This window comes from Amblyomma americanum, chromosome 4 (genome assembly GCF_052857255.1).
Source record: "Amblyomma americanum isolate KBUSLIRL-KWMA chromosome 4, ASM5285725v1, whole genome shotgun sequence".
Taxonomy (NCBI): Eukaryota; Metazoa; Arthropoda; class Arachnida; order Ixodida; family Ixodidae; genus Amblyomma; species Amblyomma americanum.
The window spans coordinates 5624066-5646514 of NC_135500.1; positions in this window are offsets into that span (position 1 = coordinate 5624066).

Below are 22449 nucleotides of genomic sequence, written 5' to 3' on the forward strand. Positions count from 1 at the left end.
TGCGCTTGCTGTTGGGCTCGAGCAGTGAGATCGTTAATACGGCGCTTCCTGCTTGGCTCGAGCAGTGAGAGCGATCATACTGCGATTTCTGCTGTGCCCGAGCAGTGAGAGCGATCATACTGCGATTTCTGCTGTGCCCGATCAGTGAGAGCGACCATACAGCGCCTTCTGCTGGGCCCGAGCAGTGAGAGCGATCATACTGCGCTTCCTGCTGCGCCACAGCAGTGAGAGCAATCATACTGCGCCTTCTGCTGGGCCGAGCAGTGAGAGCAATCATACTGCGCCTAATGCTGGGCCCGAGCAGTGAGAGTGACCATATTGCGCTTCTGCTGTGCCCGAGCAGTGAGAGAGAGACAATACTGCGCTTTCTGCTGGGCCAGAGCAATGAGAGCGATCATACTGCGATTTCTGCTGTGCCCGAGAAGTGAGAGCGATCATACTGCGATTTCTGCTGGGCCTGAGCAGTGAGAGCGATTATACTGCGATTTCTGCTGGGCGCGAGCAATGAGAGCGACCATACTGCGCTTTCTTCTGGGCCAGAACAGTGATAGCGATCATACTGCGCTTTCAGCTGGGCCCGACCAGTGAGAGCGATCATAATGCGATTTCTGCTGTGCCCAAGCAGTGAGAGTGACCATACTGCGCTCCCTGTTTGGCTTGAGCAGTGAGAGCGATCATACGGCGATTTCTGCTTTGCCCGAGCAATGAGAGCGATCATACTGCGATTTCTGCTGTGCCCGAGCAGTGAGAGCGACCATACAGCGCTTCCTGCTTGGCGCAAGCAGTGAAAGCGATCATGCTGCGCTTTCTGCTGTGCCAGAGCAATGAGAGCGATTATACTGCGATTTCTGCTGTGCCCGAGAAGTTAGAGCGATCATACTGCGATTTCTGCTGGGCCCGAGCACTGAGAGCGATCATACTGCGATTTATCCTGGGCGCGAGCAGTGAGAGCGACCATACTGCGCTTTCTTCTGGGCCAGAGCAGTGATAGCGATCATACTGCGCTTTCTGCTGGGACCGAGAAGTGAGAGTCATACCACGATTTCTGCTGTGCCCGGGTGGTGAGACCGACCATTTTGCGCTTCCTGCTTGGCTCGAGCAGTGAGAGCGATCATACTGCGATTTCTGCTGTGCCCGAGCAGTGAGAGCGATCATACTGCGATTTCTGCTGTGCCCGACCAGTGAGAGCGACCATACAGCGCCTTCTGCTGGGCCCGAGCAGTGAGAGCAATCATACTGCGCTTCCTGCTGCGCCACAGCAGTGAGAGCAATCATACTGCGCCTTCTGCTGTGCCCGAGCAGTGAGAGCAATCATACTGCGCTTAATGCTGGGCCCGAGCAGTGAGAGTGACCATATTGCGCTTCTGCTGTGCCCGAGCAGTGAGAGAGAGACAATATTGCGCTTTTTGCGGGGCCCGAGCAGTGAGAGCGATCACACTATGATTTCTGCTGGTCCCGAGCAGTGAGAGCGATCATACTGCGCTTTCTGCTGGATCCGAGCAGTGAGAACGATAATTCTGTGCTTTCTGCTGGGCTCGAGCAGTGAGAGCGATCATACTGCGCTTTCTGCTGGGCCCGAGCAGTGAGATTGATCACACTGTGATTTCTGTTGTGCCCGACCAGTGAGAGCGATCATACTGCGCTTTCTGCTGGGCCCGAGCAGTGAGAGCGATCATACTGCGCTTTCTACTTGGCCCGAGCTGTGAGAGCGATCATACTGCGATTTCTGCTGTGGCCGAGCAGTGAGAGCGACTATAAAGCGCTTTCTGCTGGGCCCGAGCAGTGAAAGCAATCATACTGCGCTTTCTGCTGGACCCGAGCAGTGAGAGCGATCATACTGCGCTTTCTGCTGGGCCCGAGCAGTGAGATCGCTCATACTGTGATTTCTGTTGTGCCCGAGCAGTGAGAGCGATCATACTGCGCTTTCTACTTGGCCCGAGCTGTGAGAGCGATCATACTGCGATTTCTGCTGGGCCACAGCAGTGAGACCGATCATGTTGCGCTTTCTGCTGGGCCCTAGCAGTGAGAGCGATCATACTGCGCTTTCTGCTGGGCCCAAGCAGTGAGAGCGCTCATACTGCGATCTCTGCTGTGTCCGAGCAGTGATAGCGATCATACTGCGATTTCTGCTGTGCCCGAGCACTGAGAGCGACCATAAAGCGCTTCCTGCTGGGCCCGAGCAGTGAGAGCGATCATACTGCACTTTCTGCTGGGCCCGAGCAGTGAAAGCGATCATACTGCGCTTTTTGCTGGGCCCGAGCTGTGAGAGCGATCATACTGCGCATTGAGCTGAGCCCGAGCAGTGAGAGCAATCATACCACGCTTTCTGCTGGGCCCGAACAGTGAGAGCGATCATACTGCGATTTCTGCTGTGTCCGAGCAGTGAGAACGACCATACTGCGCTCCCTGTTTGGCTCGAGCAGTGAGAGCGATCATACTGAGATTTCTGCTTTGCCCGAGCAGTGAGAGCGATCGTACTGCGATTTCTGCTGTGTCCGAGCAGTGAGAGCGATCATACTTAGCGCTTTCTTCTGGGCCCGAACACTGAGAGCGATCATTCTATGCTTCCTGCTGGGCCCAAGCAGTGAAAGCGACCATATTGCGATTTCTGCTGGGCCCGAACAGTGAGAGCGATCATACTGCGCTTTCGGTTGTGCCAGAGCAGTGAGACAGAGACAATACTGCGCTTTTTGCTGGGCAGAGCAATGAGAGCAATCATACTGAAATTTCTTCTGGGCCCGAGCAGTGAGAGCGATCATACTGCGATTTCTGCTGTGCCCGAGCAGTGGGAGCGACCATAATGCGCTTGCTGTTGGGCTCGAGCAGCGAGAGCGTTAATACTGCGCTTCCTGCTTGGCTCGAGCAGTGAGAGCGATCATACTGCGATTTCTGCTGTGCCCGAGCAGTGAGAGCGATCATACTGCGATTTCTGCTGTGCCCGACCAGTGAGAGCGACCATACAGCGCCTTCTGCTGGGCCCGAGCAGTGAGAGCGATCATACTGCGCTTCCTGCTGCGCCACAGCAGTGAGAGCAATCATACTGCGCCTTCTGCTGGGCCGAAGCAGTGAGAGTGATCATACTGTGCTTTCTGCTGACCCTAGCTGTGTTAGCGACCATACTGCGCTTTCTGCTGGGCCCGAGCAGTGAGAGCGATCATACACCGATTTCTACTGTCCCCGAGCTGTGAGAGCGACCATACTGCGCTTCGTGCTGGGCCCGAGTAGTGAGATCTATAATACTGCGATTTCTGCTGTGCCCGAGCAGTGAGAGCGATCATACTGCGATTTCTTTTGTGACCTAGCAGTGGGAGCGACCATTATGCGCTTGCTGTTGGGCTCGAGCAGTGAGAGCGTTAATACTGCGATCTCTGCTTTGCCCGAGCAGTGAGAGCGACCATAAAGCGCTTCCTGCTGGGCCCGAGCAGTGAAAGCAATCATACTGCGCTTTCTGCTGGGCCCGAGCAGTGAGAGCGATCATACTGCGCTTTCTGCTGGGCCCGAGCAGTGAGAGTGATAATTCTGTGCTTTCTGCTGGGCCCGAGCAGCGAGAGCGATCATACTACGCTTTCTGCTGGGCCCGAGCAGTGAGATCGATCATACTGTGATTTCTGATGTGCCCGAGCAGTGAGAGCGATCATACTGCGCTTTCTGCTGCGCCCGAGCAGTGAGAGCGATCATACTGCGCTTTCTATTTGGCCCGAGCTGTGAGAGCGATCATACTGCGCTTTCTGCTGGGCCACAGCAGTGAGAGCGATCATGCTGCGCTTTCTGCTGGGCCCTAGCAGTGAGAGCGATCATTCTGCGCTTTCTGCTGGGCCCGAGCAGTGAGAGCGATCATACTGCGATTTCTGCTGTGCCCGAGCACTGCGAGCGACCATAAAGCGCTTCCTGCTGGGCCCGAGCAGTGAGAGCGATCATACTGCACTTTCTGCTGGGCCCGAGCAATGAAAGCGATCATACTGCGCTTTTTGCTGGGCCCGAGCTGTGAGAGCGATAATACTGCGCATTGAGCTGAGCCCGAGCAGTGAGAGCAATCATACCGCGCTTTCTGCTGGGCCCGCACAGTGAGAGCGATCATACTGCGATTTCTGCTGTGCACGAACAGTGAAAGCGATCATACTGCGATTTCTGCTGTGTCCGAGCAGTGAGAACGACCATACTGTGCTCCCTGTTTGGCTCGAGCAGTGAGAGCGATCATACTGAGATTTCTGCTTTGCCCGAGCAGTGAGAGCGATCGTACTGCGATTTCTGCTGTCTCCGAGCAGTGAGAGCGACCATACTGCGCTTCCTGTTGGGCTTGAGCAGTGAGAGCGTTCATACTGCGATCTCTGCATTGTCTGAGCAGTGAGAGCGATCACACTTCGATTTCTGCTGTGCCCGAGCAGTGAGAGCGACCATAAAGCGCTTCCTGCTGGGCCCGAGCAGTGAGAGCGATCATACTGCACTTTCTGCTGGGCCCGAGCAGTGAAAGCGATCATACTGCGCTTTCTGCTGGGTCCGAGCAGTGAGAGTGATCATACTGTGCTTTCTGCTGTGCCAGAGCAATGAGAGCGATCATACTGCGATTTCTGCTGTGCCCGAGAAGTGAGAGCGATCATACTGCGATTTCTGCTGGGCCTGAGCAGTGAGAGCGATTATACTGCGATTTCTGCTGGGCGCGAGCAGTGAGAGCGACCATACTGCGCTTTCTTCTGGGCCAGAACACTGATAGCGATCATACTGCGATTTCAGCTGGGCCCGACCAGTGAGAGCGATCATAATGCGATTTCTGCTGTGCCCAAGCAGTGAGAGTGACCATACTGCGCTCCCTGTTTGGCTTGAGCAGTGAGAGCGATCATACTGCGATTTCTGCTTTGCCCGAGCAATGAGAGCGATCATACTGCAATTTCTGCTGTGCCCGAGCAGTGAGAGCGACCATACAGCGCTTCCTGCTTGGCCCAAGCAGTGAGAGCGATCATGCTGCGCTTTCTGCTGGGCGCGAGCAGTGAGAGCGATCATACTTAGCGCTTTCTTCAGGGCCCGAGCAGTGAGAGTGATCATACTACGCTTCCTGCGGGGCCCAAGCAGTGAAAGCGATCATATTGCGATTTCTGCTGGGCACGAGCAGTGAGAGCGATCGTACTGCGATTTCTGCTGTGTCCGAGCAGTGAGAGCGATCATACTTAGCGCTTTCTTCTGGGCCCGAACACTGAGAGCGATCATTCTATGCTTCCTGCTGGGCCCAAGCAGTGAAAGCGACCATATTGCGATTTCTGCTGGGCCCGAACAGTGAGAGCGATCATACTGCGCTTTCGGTTGTGCCAGAGCAGTGAGACAGAGACAATACTGCGCTTTTTGCTGGGCAGAGCAATGAGAGCAATCATACTGAAATTTCTTCTGGGCCCGAGCAGTGAGAGCGATCATACTGCGATTTCTGCTGTGCCCGAGCAGTGGGAGCGACCATAATGCGCTTGCTGTTGGGCTCGAGCAGCGAGAGCGTTAATACTGCGCTTCCTGCTTGGCTCGAGCAGTGAGAGCGATCATACTGCGATTTCTGCTGTGCCCGAGCAGTGAGAGCGATCATACTGCGATTTCTGCTGTGCCCGACCAGTGAGAGCGACCATACAGCGCCTTCTGCTGGGCCCGAGCAGTGAGAGCGATCATACTGCGCTTCCTGCTGCGCCACAGCAGTGAGAGCAATCATACTGCGCCTTCTGCTGGGCCGAAGCAGTGAGAGCGATCATACTGTGCTTTCTGCTGACCCTAGCTGTGTTAGCGACCATACTGCGCTTTCTGCTGGGCCCGAGCAGTGAGAGCGATCATACACCGATTTCTACTGTGCCCGAGCTGTGAGAGCGACCATACTGCGCTTCGTGCTGGGCCCGAGTAGTGAGATCTATAATACTGCGATTTCTGCTGTGCCCGAGCAGTGAGAGCGATCATACTGCGATTTCTTTTGTGACCTAGCAGTAGGAGCGACCATTATGCGCTTGCTGTTGGGCTCGAGCAGTGAGAGCGTTAATACTGCGATCTCTGCTTTGCCCGAGCAGTGAGAGCGACCATAAAGCGCTTCCTGCTGGGCCCGAGCAGTGAAAGCAATCATACTGCGCTTTCTGCTGGGCCCGAGCAGTGAGAGCGATCATACTGCGCTTTCTGCTGGGCCCGAGCAGTGAGAGTGATAATTCTGTGCTTTCTGCTGGGCCCGAGCAGCGAGAGCGATCATACTACGCTTTCTGCTGGGCCCGAGCAGTGAGATCGATCATACTGTGATTTCTGATGTGCCCGAGCAGTGAGAGCGATCATACTGCGCTTTCTGCTGCGCCCGAGCAGTGAGAGCGATCATACTGCGCTTTCTATTTGGCCCGAGCTGTGAGAGCGATCATACTGCGCTTTCTGCTGGGCCACAGCAGTGAGAGCGATCATGCTGCGCTTTCTGCTGGGCCCTAGCAGTGAGAGCGATCATTCTGCGCTTTCTGCTGGGCCCGAGCAGTGAGAGCGATCATACTGCGATTTCTGCTGTGCCCGAGCACTGCGAGCGACCATAAAGCGCTTCCTGCTGGGCCCGAGCAGTGAGAGCGATCATACTGCACTTTCTGCTGGGCCCGAGCAATGAAAGCGATCATACTGCGCTTTTTGCTGGGCCCGAGCTGTGAGAGCGATAATACTGCGCATTGAGCTGAGCCCGAGCAGTGAGAGCAATCATACCGCGCTTTCTGCTGGGCCCGCACAGTGAGAGCGATCATACTGCGATTTCTGCTGTGCACGAACAGTGAAAGCGATCATACTGCGATTTCTGCTGTGTCCGAGCAGTGAGAACGACCATACTGTGCTCCCTGTTTGGCTCGAGCAGTGAGAGCGATCATACTGAGATTTCTGCTTTGCCCGAGCAGTGAGAGCGATCGTACTGCGATTTCTGCTGTCTCCGAGCAGTGAGAGCGACCATACTGCGCTTCCTGTTGGGCTTGAGCAGTGAGAGCGTTCATACTGCGATCTCTGCATTGTCTGAGCAGTGAGAGCGATCACACTTCGATTTCTGCTGTGCCCGAGCAGTGAGAGCGACCATAAAGCGCTTCCTGCTGGGCCCGAGCAGTGAGAGCGATCATACTGCACTTTCTGCTGGGCCCGAGCAGTGAAAGCGATCATACTGCGCTTTCTGCTGGGTCCGAGCAGTGAGAGAGAGACAATACTGCGCTTTTTGCTGGGCAGAGCAATGAGAGCAATCATACTGAAATTTCTTCTGGGCCCAAGCAGTGAGAGCGATCATACTGCGATTTCTGCTGTGCCCGAGCAGTGGGAGCGACGATAATGCGCTTGCTGTTGGGCTCGAGCAGTGAGAGCGTTAATACTGCGCTTCCTGCTTGGCTCGTGCAGTGAGAGCGATCATACTGCGATTTCTGCTGTGCCCGAGCAGTGAGAGCGATCATACTGCGATTTCTGCTGTGCCCGACCAGTGAGAGCGACCATACAGCGCCTTCTGCTGGGCCCGAGCAGTGAGAGCGATCATACTGCGCCTTCTGCTGGGCCCGAGCAGTGAGAGCAATCATACTGCGCTTAATGCTGGGCCCGAGCAGTGAGAGTGACCATATTGCGCTTCTGCTGTGCCCGAGCAGTGAGAGAGAGACAATACTGCGCTTTCTGCTGGGCCAGAGCAGTGAAAGCGATCATACTGCGCTTTCTGCTGGGCCCGAGCAGTGAGAGCGATCATACTGTGCTTTCTGCTGACCCTAGCTGTGTTAGCGACCATACTGCGCTTTCTGCTGAGCCCGAGCAGTGAGAGCGATCATACACCGATTTCTACAGTGCCCGAGCTGTGAGAGCGACCATACTGCGCTTCGTGCTGGGCCCGAGTAGTGAGATCTATAATACTGCGATTTCTGCTGTGCCCGAGCAGTGAGAGCGATCATACTGCGATTTCTTTTGTGACCTAGCAGTGGGAGCGACCATTATGCGCTTGCTGTTGGGCACGAGCAGTGAGAGTGATAATTCTGTGCTTTCTGCTGGGCCCGAGCAGCGAGAGCGATCATACTACGCTTTCTGCTGGGCCCGAGCAGTGAGATCGATCATACTGTGATTTCTGATGTGCCCGAGCAGTGAGAGCGATCATACTGCGCTTTCTGCTGCGCCCGAGCAGTGAGAGCGATCATACTGCGCTTTCTATTTGGCCCGAGCTGTGAGAGCGATCATACTGCGCTTTCTGCTGGGCCACAGCAGTGAGAGCGATCATGCTGCACTTTCTGCTGGGCCCTAGCAGTGAGAGCGATCATTCTGCGCTTTCTGCTGGGCCCGAGCAGTGAGAGCGCTCATACTGCGATCTCTGCTGTGTCCGAGCAGTGAGAGCGATCATACTGCGATTTCTGCTGTGCCCGAGCACTGCGAGCGACCATAAAGCGCTTCCTGCTGGGCCCGAGCAGTGAGAGCGATCATACTGCACTTTCTGCTGGGCCCGAGCAGTGAAAGCGATCATACTGAGCTTTTTGCTGGGCCCGAGCTGTGAGAGCGATAATACTGCGCATTGAGCTGAGCCCGAGCAGTGAGAGCAATCATACCGCGCTTTCTGCTGGGCCCGAACAGTGAGAGCGATCATACTGCGATTTCTGCTGTGCACGAACAGTGAAAGCGATCATACTGCGATTTCTGCTGTGTCCGAGCAGTGAGAACGACCATACTGTGCTCCCTGTTTGGCTCGAGCAGTGAGAGCGATCATACTGAGATTTCTGCTTTGCCCGAGCAGTGAGAGCGATCGTACTGCGATTTCTGCTGTCTCCGAGTAGTGAGAGCGACCATACTGCGCTTCCTGTTGGGCTCGAGCAGTGAGAGCGTTCATACTGCGATCTCTGCATTGTCTGAGCAGTGAGAGCGATCACACTTCGATTTCTGCTGTGCCCGAGCAGTGAGAGCGACCATAAAGCGCTTCCTGCTGGGCCCGAGCAGTGAGAGCGATCATACTGCACTTTCTGCTGGGCCCGAGCAGTGAAAGCGATCATACTGCGCTTTCTGCTGGGCCCGAGCAGTGAGAGCGATCATACTGTGCTTTCTGCTGGGCCAGAGCAGTGAGGGCTATCATACTGCGCTTTCTGCTGTGCCAGAGCAATGAGAGCGATCATACTGCGATTTCTGCTGTGCCCGAGAAGTGAGAGCGATCATACTGCGATTTCTGCTGGGCCTGAGCAGTGAGAGCGATTATACTGCGATTTCTGCTGGGCGCGAGCACTGAGAGCGACCATACTGCGCTTTCTTCTGGGCCAGAACAGTGATAGCGATCATACTGCGCTTTCAGCTGGGCCCGACCAGTGAGAGCGATCATAATGCGATTTCTGCTGTGCCCAAGCAGTGAGAGTGACCATACTGCGCTCCCTGTTTGGCTTGAGCAGTGAGAGCGGTCATACTTCGATTTCTGCTTTGCCCGAGCAATGAGAGCGATCATACTGCGATTTCTGCTGTGCCCGAGCAGTGAGAGCGACCATACAGCGCTTCCTGCTTGGCCCAAGCAGTGAGAGCGATCATGCTGCGCTTTCTGCTGGGCGCGAGCAGTGAGAGCGATCATACTTAGCGCTTTCTTCAGGGCCCGAGCAGTGAGAGCGATCATACTACGCTTCCTGCGGGGCCCAAGCAGTGAAAGCGATCATATTGCGATTTCTGCTGGGCACGAGCAGTGAGAGCGATCATACTGCGCTTTCGGTTGTGCCAGAGCAGTGAGAGAGAGACAATACTGCGCTTTTTGCTGGGCAGAGCAGTGAGAGCAATCATACTGCAATTTCTGCTGGGCCCGAGCAGTGAGAGCGATCATACTGCGATTTCTGATGTGCCCGAGTAGTGAGAGCGATCATGCTGCGATTTCTGGTTGGCCCGAGCAGTGAGAGCGACCAAACTGTGCTTTCTGCTGTGCCCGAGCAATGGGAGCGACCATACTGCGCTTACTGTTGGGCTCGAGCAGTGAGAGCGTTGATACTGCGATCTCTCCTGTGCCCGAGCAGTGAGAGCGATCATACTGCGCTTTCTGCTGGGCCCGAGCAGTGAGAGCGATAATACTGTGCTTTCTGCTGGGCCCGAGCAGTGAGAGCAATTTTAATACGCTTCCTGCTGGGCCAAAGCAGTGAAAGCGGTCATATTGCGATTTCTGCTGAGCACGAGCAGTGAGAGCGATCATACTGCGCTTTCTACTTGGCCCGAGCTGTGTTAGCGACCATACTGCGCTTTCTGCTGGGCCCGAGCAGTGAGAGCGACCATACTGCTTTCTGCAGGACCCGAGCAGTGAGAGCGATCATACACCGATTTCTGCTGTGCCCGAGCTTTGAGAGCGACCATACTGCGCTTCCTGCTGGGCCCGAGTAGTGAGATCTATCATACTGAGATTTCTGCTGTGCCCGAGAAGTGAGAGCGATCATACTGCGATTTCTGCTGGCGCGAGCAGTGAGAGCAATCATACTGCGATTTCTGCTGTGCCCGAGAAGTGAGAGAGATCATACTGCGCTTTCTGCTGGGCCCGGGTGGTGAGACCGACCATTCTGCGCTTCCTGCTGGGCTCGAGCTGTGAGAGCGATCATACTGCGATTTCTGCTGTGCCCGAGCAGTGAGAGCGATCATACTGCGAATTCTGCTGTGCCCGACCAGTGAGAGCGACCATACAGCGCTTTCTGCTGGGCCCGAGCAGTCAAAGCGATCATACTGTGCCTTCTTCTGGGCCCGAGCAGTGAGAGCGATCATACTGCGCTTTCTGCTGGGCCCTAACAGTGAGAGCGTTCATACTGCGCTTTCTGCTGTGCACGAGCAGTGAAAGCGATCATACTGCGATTTCTGCTGTGCGCGAGCAGTGAGAGCGATCATACTGCGATTTCTGCTGTGCCCGAGAAGTGAGAGCGATCATACTGCGCTTTCTGCTGGACCCGAGCAGTGAGAGCTATCATACTGCGCTTTCTGCTGTGCCAGAGCAATGAGAGCGATCATACTGCGATATCTGCTGTGCCCGAGAAGTGAGGGTGATCATACTGCGATTTCTGCTGGGCCCGAGCAGTGAGAGCGATCATACTGCGATTTCTGCTGGGCGCGAGCAGTGAAAGCGACCATACTGCGCTTTCTTCTGGGCCAGAGCAGTGATAGCGTTCATACTGCGCTTTCTGCTAGGCCCAAGAAGTGAGAGCGATCATACTGCGATTTCTGCTGTGCCCGGGTGGTGAGACCGACCATTCTGCGCTTCCTGCTGGGCTCGAGCAGTGAGAGCGATCATACTGCGATTTCTGCTGTGCCCGAGCAATGAGAGCGATCATACTGCAATTTCTGCTGTGCCCGACCAGTGAGAGCGACCATACAGCGCTTTCTGCTGGGCCTGAGCAGTCAAAGCGATCATACTGCGCCTTCTGCTGGGCCACAGCAGTGAGAGCGATCATACTGCGCCTTCTGCTGGGCCCGGGCAGTGAGAGCGATCATACTGCGCTTTCTGCTTGGCCAGGGCAGTGAGAGTGGTCATACTGCGCTTAATGCTGGGCCCGAGCAGTGAGAGTGACCATATTGCGCTTCTGCAGTGCCCGAGCAAAGAGAGCGATCATACTGCGCTTTCTGGTGGTACAGAGCAGTCAGAGCGACGATACTGCGCTTTCAGCTGGGCCCGACCAGTGAGAGCGATCATACTGCGATTTCTGCTGTGCCCGAGCAGTGAGAGTGACCATACTGCGCTCTCTGTTTGGCTCGGGCAGTGAGAGCGATCATACTGTGATTTCTGCTTTGCCCGAGCAGTGAGAGCGATCATACTGCGATTTCTGCTGTGCCCGAGCAGTGAGAACGACCATACAGCGCTTCCTTCTGGGCCCAAGCAGTGAGAGCGATCATGCTGCGCTTTCTGCTCGGCGAGAGCAGTGAGAGCGATCATACCTAGCGCTTTCTTCTGGGCCCGAGCAGTGAGAGCGCTCATACTACGCTTCCTGCTGGGCCCAAGCAGTGAAAGTGATCATATTGCGATTTCTGCTGGGCCCAAGCAGTGAGAGCGATCATACTGCGCTTTCGGTTGTGCCAGAGCAGTGAGAGAGAGACAATACTGCGCTTTTGGCTGGGCAGAGCAGTGAGAGCAATCATACTGCAATTTCTGCTGGGCCCGAGCAGTGAGAGCGATCATACTGCGATTTCTGCTGTGCCCAATCAGTGGGAGCGACCATACTGCGCTTACTGTTGGGCTCGAGCAGTGAGAGCGTTGAAACTGCGATCTCTGCTGTACCCGAGCAGTGAGAGCGATCATACTGTGATTTCTGCTGTGCCCGAGCAGTGAGAGCGACCATAAAGCGCTTCCTGCTGGGCACGAGCAGTGAAAGCAATCATACGGCGCTTTCTGCTGGGCCCGAGCAGTGAGAGCGATCATACTGCGCTTTCTGCTGGGCCCGAGAAGTGAGAGCGATCATACTGCGTTTTCAGCTGGTCGAAAGCAGTGAGAGCGACCATACTGCGATTTCTGTTGTGCCCGAGAAGTGAGAGCGATCATACAGCGCTTTCTGCTGGACTCGAGCAGTGAGAGCTATCATACTGCGCTTTCTGCTGTGCCAGAGCAGTGAGAGCGATCATACTGCGATTTCTGCTGTGCCCGAGCAGTGAGAGCGAACATACTGCGATTTCTGCTGTGCCCGACCAGTGAGAGCGACCATTCAGCGTTTTCTGCCGGGCCCGAGCAGTCAAAGTGATCATACTGCGCCTTCTGCTGGGCCCGAGCAGTGAGAGCGAACATACTGCGCTTTCTGCTGTGCACGAGTAGTGAAAGCGATCATACTGCGATTTCTGCTGGGCGCGAGCAGTGAGAGCGATCATACTGCGATTTCTGCTGTGCCCGAGAAGTGAGAGCGATCATACTGCGCTTTCTGCTGGGCCCGAGCAGTGAGAGCTATCATACTGCGCTTTCTGCTGTGCCAGAGCAATGAGAGCGATTATACTGCGCTTTCTGGTGTGCCCGAGAAGTTAGAGCGATCATACTGCGATTTCTGCTGGGCCCGAGCACTGAGAGCGATCATACTGCGATTTATCCTGGGCGCGATCAGTGAGAGCGACCATACTGCGCTTCTTCTGGGCCAGAGCAGTGATAGCGATCATACTGCGCTTTCTGCTGGGCCCGAGAAGTGAGAGTCATACTGCGATTTCTGCTGTGCCCGGGTGGTGAGATCGACCATTTAGCGCTTCCTGCTTGGCTCGAGCAGTGAGAGCGATCATACTGCGATTTCTGCTGTGCCCGAGCAGTGAGTGCGATCACACTGCGATTTTTGCTGTGCCCGACCAGTGAGAGCGACCATACAGCGCCTTCTGCTGGGCCCGAGCAGTGAGAGCGATCATACTGCGCTTCCTGCTGCGCCACAGCAGTGAGATCAATCATACTGTGCCTTCTGCTGGGCCCGAGCAGTGAGAGCAATCATACTGCGCTTAATGCTGGGCCCGAGCAGTGAGAGTGACCATATTGCGCTTCTGCTGTGCCCGAGCAGTGAGAGAGAGACAATATTGCGCTTTTTGCGGGGCCCGAGCAGTGTGAGCGATCATACTATGATTTCTGCTGGTCCCGAGCAGTGAGAGCGATCATACTGCGCTTTCTGTTGGATCCGAGCAGTGAGAACGATAATTCTGTGCTTTCTGCTGGGCCCGAGCAGTGAGAGCGATCATACTGCGCTTTCTGCTGGGCCCGAGCAGTGAGATCGATCATACTGTGATTTCTGTTGTGCCCGACCAGTGAGAGCGATCATACTGCGCTTTCTCCTGGGCGCGAGTAGTAAGAGCGATCATACTGCGCTTTCTACTTGGCCCGAGCTGTGAGAGCGATCATACTGCGATTTCTGCTGTGCCCGAGCAATGAGAGCGACCATAAAGCGCTTTCTGCAGGGCCCGAGCAGTGAAAGCAATCATACTGCGCTTTCTCCTGGACCCGAGCAGTGAGAGCGATCATACTGCGCTTTCTGCTGGGCCCGAGCAGTGAGAGCGATAATTCTGTGCTTTCTGCTGGGCCCGAGCAGTGAGAGCGATCATACTGCGCTTTTTGCTGGGCCCGAGCAGTGAGATCGATCATACTGTGATTTCTGTTGTGCCCGAGCAGTGGGAGCGATCATACTGCGTTTTCTGCTGGGCCCGAGCAGTGAGAGCGATCATACTGCGCTTTCTACTTGGCCCGAGCTGTGAGAGCGATCATACTGCGCTTTCTGCTGGGCCACAGCAGTGAGACCGATCATGCTGCGCTTTCTGCTGGGCCCTAGCAGTGAGAGCGATCATACTGCGCTTTCTGCTGAGCCCGAGCAGTGAGAGCGTTCATACTGCGATCTCTGCTGTGTCCGAGCAGTGAGAGCGATCATACTGCGATTTGTGCTGTGCCCGAGCACTGAGAGCGACCATAAAGCGCTTCCTGCTGGGCCCGAGCAGTGAGAACGATCATACTGCACTTTCTGCTGGGCCCGAGCAATGAAAGCGATCATACTGCGCTTTTTGCTGGGCCCGAGCTTTGAGAGCGATCATACTGCGCATTGAGCTAAGCCCGAGCAGTGAGAGCAATCATACCGCGCTTTCTGCTGGGCCCGAACAGTGAGAGCGATCATACTGCGATCCCTGTTTGGCTTGAGCAGTGAGAGCGATCATACTGCGATTTCTGCTTTGCCCGAGCAATGAGAGCGATCATACTGCGATTTCTGCTGTGCCCGAGCAGTGAGAGCGACCATACAGCGCTTCCTGCTTGGCCCAAGCAGTGAGAGCGATCATGCTGCGCTTTCTGCTGTGCCAGAGCAATGAGAGCGATTATACTGCGATTTCTGCTGTGCCCGAGAAGTTAGAGCGATCATACTGCGATTTCTGCTGGGCCCGTGCACTGAGAGCGATTATACTGCGATTTATCCTGGGCGCGAGCAGTGAGAGCGACCACACTGCGCTTTCTTCTGGGCCAGAGCAGTGATAGCGATCATACTGCGCTTTCTGCTGGGACCGAGAAGTGAGAGTCATACCGCGATTTCTGCTTTGCCAGGGTGGTGAGACCGACCATTTTGCGCTTCCTGCTTGGCTCGAGCAGTGAGAGCGATCATACTGCGATTTCTGCTGTGCCCGAGCAGTGAGAGCTATCATACTGCGATTTCTGCTGTGCCCGACCAGTGAGAGCGACCATACAGCGCCTTCTGCGGGGCCCGAGCAGTGAGAGCGATCATACTGCGCTTCCTGCTGCGCCACAGCAGTGAGAGCAATCATACTGCGCCTTCTGCTGTGCCCGAGCAGTGAGAGCAATCATACTGCGCTTAATGCTGGGCCCGAGCAGTGAGAGTGACCATATTGCGCTTCTGCTGTGCCCGAGCAGTGAGAGAGAGACAATATTGCGCTTTTTGCGGGGCCCGAGCAGTGAGAGCAATCATACTATGATTTCTGCTGGTCCCGAGCAGTGAGAGCGATCATACTGCGCTTTCTGCTGGATCCGAGCAGTGAGAACGATAATTCTGTGCTTTCTGCTGGGCCCGAGCAGTGAGAGCGATCATACTGCGCTTTCTGCTGGGCCCGAGCAGTGAGATCGATCACACTGTGATTTCTGTTGTGCCCGACCAGTGAGAGCGATCATACTGCGCTTTCTGCGGGGCCCGAGCAGTGAGAGCGATCATACTGCGCTTTCTACTTGGCCCGAGCTGTGAGAGCGATCATACTGCGATTTCTGCTGTGCCCGAGCAGTGAGAGCGACCATAAAGCGCTTTCTGCTGGGCCCGAGCAGTGAAAGCAATCATACTGCGCTTTCTGCTGGACCCGAGCAGTGAGAGCGATCATACTGCGCTTTCTGCTGGGCCCGAGCAGTGAGATCGCTCATACTGTGCTTTCTGTTGTGCCCGAGCAGTGAGAGCGATCATACTGCGCTTTCTGCTGGGCCCGAGCAGTGAGAGCGATCATACTGCGCTTTCTACTTGGCCCGAGCTGTGAGAGCGATCATACTGCGCTTTCTGCTGGGCCACAGCAGTGAGACCGATCATGCTGCGCTTTCTGCTAGGCCCTAGCAGTGAGAGCGATCATACTGCGCTTTCTGCTGGGCCCGAGCAGTGAGAGCGCTCATACTGCGATCTCTGCTGTGTCCGAGCAGTGAGAGCGATCATTCTGCGATTTCTGCTGTGCCCGAGCACTGAGAGCGACCATAAAGCGCTTCCTGCTGGGCCCGAGCAGCGAGAGCGATCATACTGCACTTTCTGCTGGGCCCGAGCAGTGAAAGCGATCATACTGCGCTTTTTGCTGGGCCCGAGCTGTGAGAGCGGTCATACTGCGCATTGAGCTGAGCCCGAGCAGTGAGAGCAATCATACCGCGCTTTCTGCTGGGCCCGAACAGTGAGAGCGATCATACTGCGATTTCTGCTGTGCACGAACAGTGAAAGCGATCATACTGCGATTTCTGCTGTGTCCGAGCAGTGAGAACGACCATACTGCGCTCCCTGTTTGGCTCGAGCAGTGAGAGCGATCATACTGAGATTTCTGCTTTGCCCGAGCAGTGAGAGCGATCGTACTGCGATTTCTGCTGTGGCCGAGCAGTGAGAGCGACCATACAGCGCTTCCTGCGGGGCCCAAGCAGTGAGAGCGATCATGCTGCGCTTTCTGCTGGGCGCGAGCAGTGAGAGCGATCATACTTAGCGCTTTCTTCTGGGCACGAACACTGAGAGCGATCATTCTACGCTTCCTGCTGGGCCCAAGCAGTGAAAGCGATCATATTGCGATTTCTGCTGGGCCCGAACAGTGAGAGCGATCATACTGCGCTTTCGGTTGTGCCAGAGCAGTGAGACAGACACAATACTGCGATTTTTGCTGGGCAGAGCAGTGAGAGCAATCATACTGAAATTTCTTCTGGGCCCGAGCAGTGAGAGCGATCATACTGCGATTTCTGCTGTGGCCGAGCAGTGGGAGCGACCATAATGCGCTTGCTGTTGGGCCCGAGCAGTGAGAGCGTTAATACTGCGCTTCCTGCTTGGCTCGAGCAGTGAGAGCGATCATACTGCGATTTCTGCTGTGCCCGACCAGTGAGAGCGACCATACAGCGCCTTCTGCTGGGCCCGTGCAGTGAGAGCGATCATACTGCGCTTCCTGCTGCGCCACAGCAGTGAGAGCAATCATACTGCGCCTTCTGCTGGGCCCGAGCAGTGAGAGCAATCATACTGCGCTTAATGCTGGGCCCGAGCAGTGAGAGTGACCATACTGCGCTTCTGCTGTGCCCGAGCAGTGAGAGAGAGACAATACTGCGCTTTCTGCTGGGCCAGAGCAATGAGAGCGATCATACTGCGATTTCTGCTGTGCCCGAGAAGTGAGAGCGATCATACTGCGATTTCTGCTGGGCCTGAGCAGTGAGAGCGATTATACTGCGATTTCTGCTGTGCCCAAGCAGTGAGAGTGACCATACTGCGCTCCCTGTTTGGCTTGAGCAGTGAGAGCGATCATACTGCGATTTCTGCTTTGCCCGAGCAATGAGAGCGATCATACTGCGATTTCTGCTGTGCCCGAGCAGTGAGAGCGACCATACAGCGCTTCCTGCTTGGCCCAAGCAGTGAGAGCGATCATGCTGCACTTTCTGCTGTGCCAGAGCAATGAGAGCGATTATACTGCGATTTCTGCTGTGCCCGAGAAGTTAGAGCGATCATACTGCGATTTCTGCTTTGCCCGAGCACTGAGAGCGATCATACTGCGATTTATCCTGGGCGCGAGCAGTGAGAGCGACCATACTGCGCTTTCTTCTGGGCCAGAGCAGTGATAGCGATCATACTGCGCTTTCTGCTGGGACCGAGAAGTGAGAGTCATACCGCGATTTCTGCTGTGCCCGGGTGGTGAGACCGACCATTTTGCGCTTCCTGCTTGGCTCGAGCAGTGAGAGCGATCATACTGCGATTTCTGCTGTGCCCGAGCAGTGAGAGCGATCATACTGCGATTTCTGCTGTGCCCGACCAGTGAGAGCGACCATACAGCGCCTTCTGCTGGGCCCGAGCAGTGAGAGCGATCATACTGCGCTTCCTGTTGCGCCACAGCAGTGAGAGCAATCATACTGCGCCTTCTGCTGTGCCCGAGCAGTGAGAGCAATCATACTGCGCTTAATGCTGGGCCCGAGCAGTGAGAGTGACCATATTGCGCTTCTGCTGTGCCCGAGCAGTGAGAGAGAGACAATATTGCGCTTTTTGCGGGGCCCGAGCAGTGAGAGCGATCATACTGCGCTTTCTGCTGGGCCCGAGCAGTGAGAGCGATCATACTGCGCTTTCTACTTGGCCCGAGCTGTGAGAGCGATCATACTGCGCTTTCTGCTGGGCCACAGCAGTGAGAGCGATCATACTGCGCTTTCTGCTGGGCCCAAGCAGTGAGAGCGATCATACTACGCTTTCTGCTGGGCCCAAGCAGTGAGAGCGCTCATACTGCGATCTCTGCTGTGTCCGAGCAGTGATAGCGATCATGCTGCGATTTCTGCTGTGCCCGAGCACTGAGAGCGACCATAAAGCGCTTCCTGCTGGGCCCGAGCAGTGAGAGCGATCATACTGCGCTTTTTGCTGGGCCCGAGCTGTGAGAGCGATCATACTGCGCATTGAGCTGAGCCCGAGCAGTGAGAGCAATCATACCGCGCTTTCTGCTGGGCCCGAACAGTGAGAGCGATCATACTGCGATTTCTGCTGTGCACGAACAGTGAAAGCGATCATACTGCGATTTCTGCTGTGTCCGAGCAGTGAGAGCGACCATACTGCGCTTCCTGCTGGGCCCAAGCAGTGAGAGCGATCATGCTGCGCTTTCTGCTGGGCGCGAGCAGTGAGAGCGATCATACTTAGCGCTTTCTTCTGGGCCCGAACACTGAGAGCGATCATTCTACGCTTCCTGCTGGGCCCAAGCAGTGAAAGCGATCATATTGCGATTTCTGCTGGGCCCGAACAGTGAGAGCGATCATACTGCGCTTTCGGTTGTGCCAGAGCAGTGAGACAGAGACAATACTGCGCTTTTTGCGGGGCAGAGCAGTGAGAGCAATCATACTGAAATTTCTTCTGGGCCCGAGCAGTGAGAGCGATCATACTGCGATTTCTGCTGTGCCCGAGCAGTGGGAGCGACCATAATGCGCTTGCTGTTGGGCTCGAGCAGTGAGAGCGTTAATACTGCGCTTCCTGCTTGGCTCGAGCAGTGAGAGCGATCATACTGCGATTTCTGCTGTGCCCGAGCAGTGAGAGCGATCATACTGCGATTTCTGCTGTGCCCGACCAGTGAGAGCGACTATACAGCGCCTTCTGCTGGGCCCGAGCAGTGAGAGCGATCATACTGCGCTTCCTGCTGCGCCACAGCAGTGAGAGCAATCATACTGCGCCTTCTGCTGGGCCCGAGCAGTGAGAGCAATCATACTGCGCTTAATACTGGGCCCGAGCAGTGAGAGTGACCATATTGCGCTTCTGCTGTGTCCGAGCAGAGAGAGAGAGACAATACTGCGATTTCTGCTGTGCCCGACCAGTGAGAGCGACCATACAGCGCCTTCTGCTGGGCACGAGCAGTGAGAGCGATCATACTGCGCTTCCTGCTGCGCCACAGCAGTGAGAGCAATCATACTGCGCCTTCTGCTGGGCCCGAGCAGTGAGAGCAATCATACTGCGCCTAATGCTGGGCCCGAGCAGTGAGAGTGACCATATTGCGCTTGTGCTGTGCCAGAGCAATGAGAGCAATTATACTGCGATTTCTGCTGTGCCCGAGAAGTTAGAGCGATCATACTGCGATTTCTGCTTTGCCCGAGCACTGAGAGCGATCATACTGCGATTTGTCCTGGGCGCGAGCAGTGACAGCGACCATACTGCGCTTTCTTCTGGGCCAGAGCAGTGATAGCGATCATACTGCGCTTTCTGCTGTGCCCGAGCAGTGAGAGCGATCATACTGCGATTTCTGCTGTGCCCGACCAGTGAGAGCGACCATACAGCGCCTTCTGCTGGGCCCGAGCAGTGAGAGCGATCATACTGCGCTTCCTGCTGCGCCACAGCAGTGAGAGCAATCATACTGCGCCTTCTGCTGTGCCCGAGCAGTGAGAGCAATCATACTGCGCTTAATGCTGGGCCCGAGCAGTGAGAGTGACCATAATGCGCTTCTGCTGTGCCCGAGCAGTGAGAGAGAGACAATATTGCGCTTTTTGCGGGGCCCGAGCAGTGAGAGCGATCATACTGCGCTTTCTGCTGGGCCCGAGCAGTGAGAGCGATCATACTGCGCTTTCTACTTGGCCCGAGCTGTGAGAGCGATCATACTGCGCTTTCTGCTGGGCCACAGCAGTGAGACCGATCATGTTGCGCTTTCTGCTGGGCCCTAGCAGTGAGAGCGATCATACTGCGCTTTCTGCTGGGCCCAAGCAGTGAGAGCGCTCATACTGCGATCTCTGCTGTGTCCGAGCAGTGATAGCGATCATACTGCGATTTCTGCTGTGCCCGAGTACTGAGAGCGACCATAAAGCGCTTCCTGCTTTGCCCGAGCAGTGAGAGCGATCATACTGCACTTTCTGCTGGGCCCGAGCAGTGAAAGCGATCATACTGCGCTTTTTGCTGGGCCCGAGCTGTGAGAGCGATCATACTGCGCATTGAGCAGAGCCCGAGCAGTGAGAGCAATCATACCGCGCTTTCTGCTGGGCCCGACCAGTGAGAGCGATCATACTGCGATTTCTGCTGTGCACGAACAGTGAAAGCGATCATACTGCGATTTCTGCTGTGTCCGAGCAGTGAGAACGACCATACTGCGCTCCCTGTTTGCTCGAGCAGTGACAGCGATCATACTGAGATTTCTGCTTTGCCCGAGCAGTGAGAGCGATCGTACTGCGATTTCTGCTGTGTCCGAGCAGTGAGAGGGACCATACTGCGCTTCCTGCTGGGCCCAAGCAGTGAGAGCGATCATGCTGCGCTTTCTGCTGGGCGCGAGCAGTGAGAGCGATCATACTTAGCGCTTTCTTCTGGGCCCGAACACTGAGAGCGATCATTCTACGCTTCCTGCTGGGCTCAAGCAGTGAAAGCGATCATATTGCGATTTCTGCTGGGCCCGAACAGTGAGAGCGATCATACTGCGCTTTCGGTTGTGCCAGAGCAGTGAGACAGAGACAATACTGCGCTTTTTGCGGGGCAGAGCAGTGAGAGCAATCATACTGAAATTTCTTCTGGGCCCGAGCAGTGAGAGCGATCATACTGCGATTTCTGCTGTGCCCGAGCAGTGGGAGCGACCATAATGCGCTTGCTGTTGGGATCGAGCAGTGAGAGCGTTAATACTGCGCTTCCTGCTTGGCTCGAGCAGTGAGAGCGATCATACTGCGATTTCTGCTGTGCCCGAGCAGTGGGAGCGACCATAATGCGCTTGCTGTTGGGCTCGAGCAGTGAGAGCGTTAATACTGCGCTTCCTGCTTGGCCCGAGCAGTGAGAGCGATCATACTGCGCTTTCTGCTGGACCCGAGCAGTGAGAGCTATCATACTGCGCTTTCTGCTGTGCCAGAGCAATGAGAGCGATCATACTGCGATATCTGCTGTGCCCGAGAAGTGAGGGTGATCATACTGCGATTTCTGCTGTGCCCGAGCAGTGAGAGCGATCATACTGCGATTTCTGCTGGGCGCGAGCAGTGAAAGCGACCATACTGCGCTTTCTTCTGGGCCAGAGCAGTGATAGCGTTCATACTGCGCTTTCTGCTAGGCCCAAGAAGTGAGAGCGATCATACTGCGATTTCTGCTGTGCCCGGGTGGTGAGACCGACCATTCTGCGCTTCCTGCTGGGCTCGAGCAGTGAGAGCGATCATACTGCGATTTCTGCTGTGCCCGAGCAGTGAGAGCGATCATACTGCAATTTCTGCTGTGCCCGACCAGTGAGAGCGACCATACAGCGCTTTCTGCTGGGCCTGAGCAGTCAGAGCGATCATACTGCGCCTTCTGCTGGGCCACAGCAGTGAGAGCGATCATACTGCGCCTTCTGCTGGGCCCGGGCAGTGAGAGCGATCATACTGCGCTTTCTGCTTGGCCAGGGCAGTGAGAGTGGTCATACTGCGCTTAATGCTGGGCCCGAGCAGTGAGAGTGACCATATTGCGCTTCTGCAGTGCCCGAGCAGTGAGAGAGAGACAATATTGCGCTTTTTGCGGGGCCCGAGCAGTGAGAGCGATCATACTATGATTTCTGCTGGTCCCGAGCAAAGAGAGCGATCATACTGCGCTTTCTGGTGGTACAGAGCAGTCAGAGCGACGATACTGCGCTTTCAGCTGGGCCCGACCAGTGAGAGCGATCATACTGCGATTTCTGCTGTGCCCGAGCAGTGAGAGTGACCATACTGCGCTCTCTGTTTGGCTCGAGCAGTGAGAGCGATCATACTGTGATTTCTGCTTTGCCCGAGCAGTGAGAGCGATCATACTGCGATTTCTGCTGTGCCCGAGCAGTGAGAACGACCATACAGCGCTTCCTTCTGGGCCCAAGCAGTGAGAGCGATCATGCTGCGCTTTCTGCTCGGCGAGAGCAGTGAGAGCGATCATACTTAGCGCTTTCTTCTGGGCCCGAGCAGTGAGAGCGCTC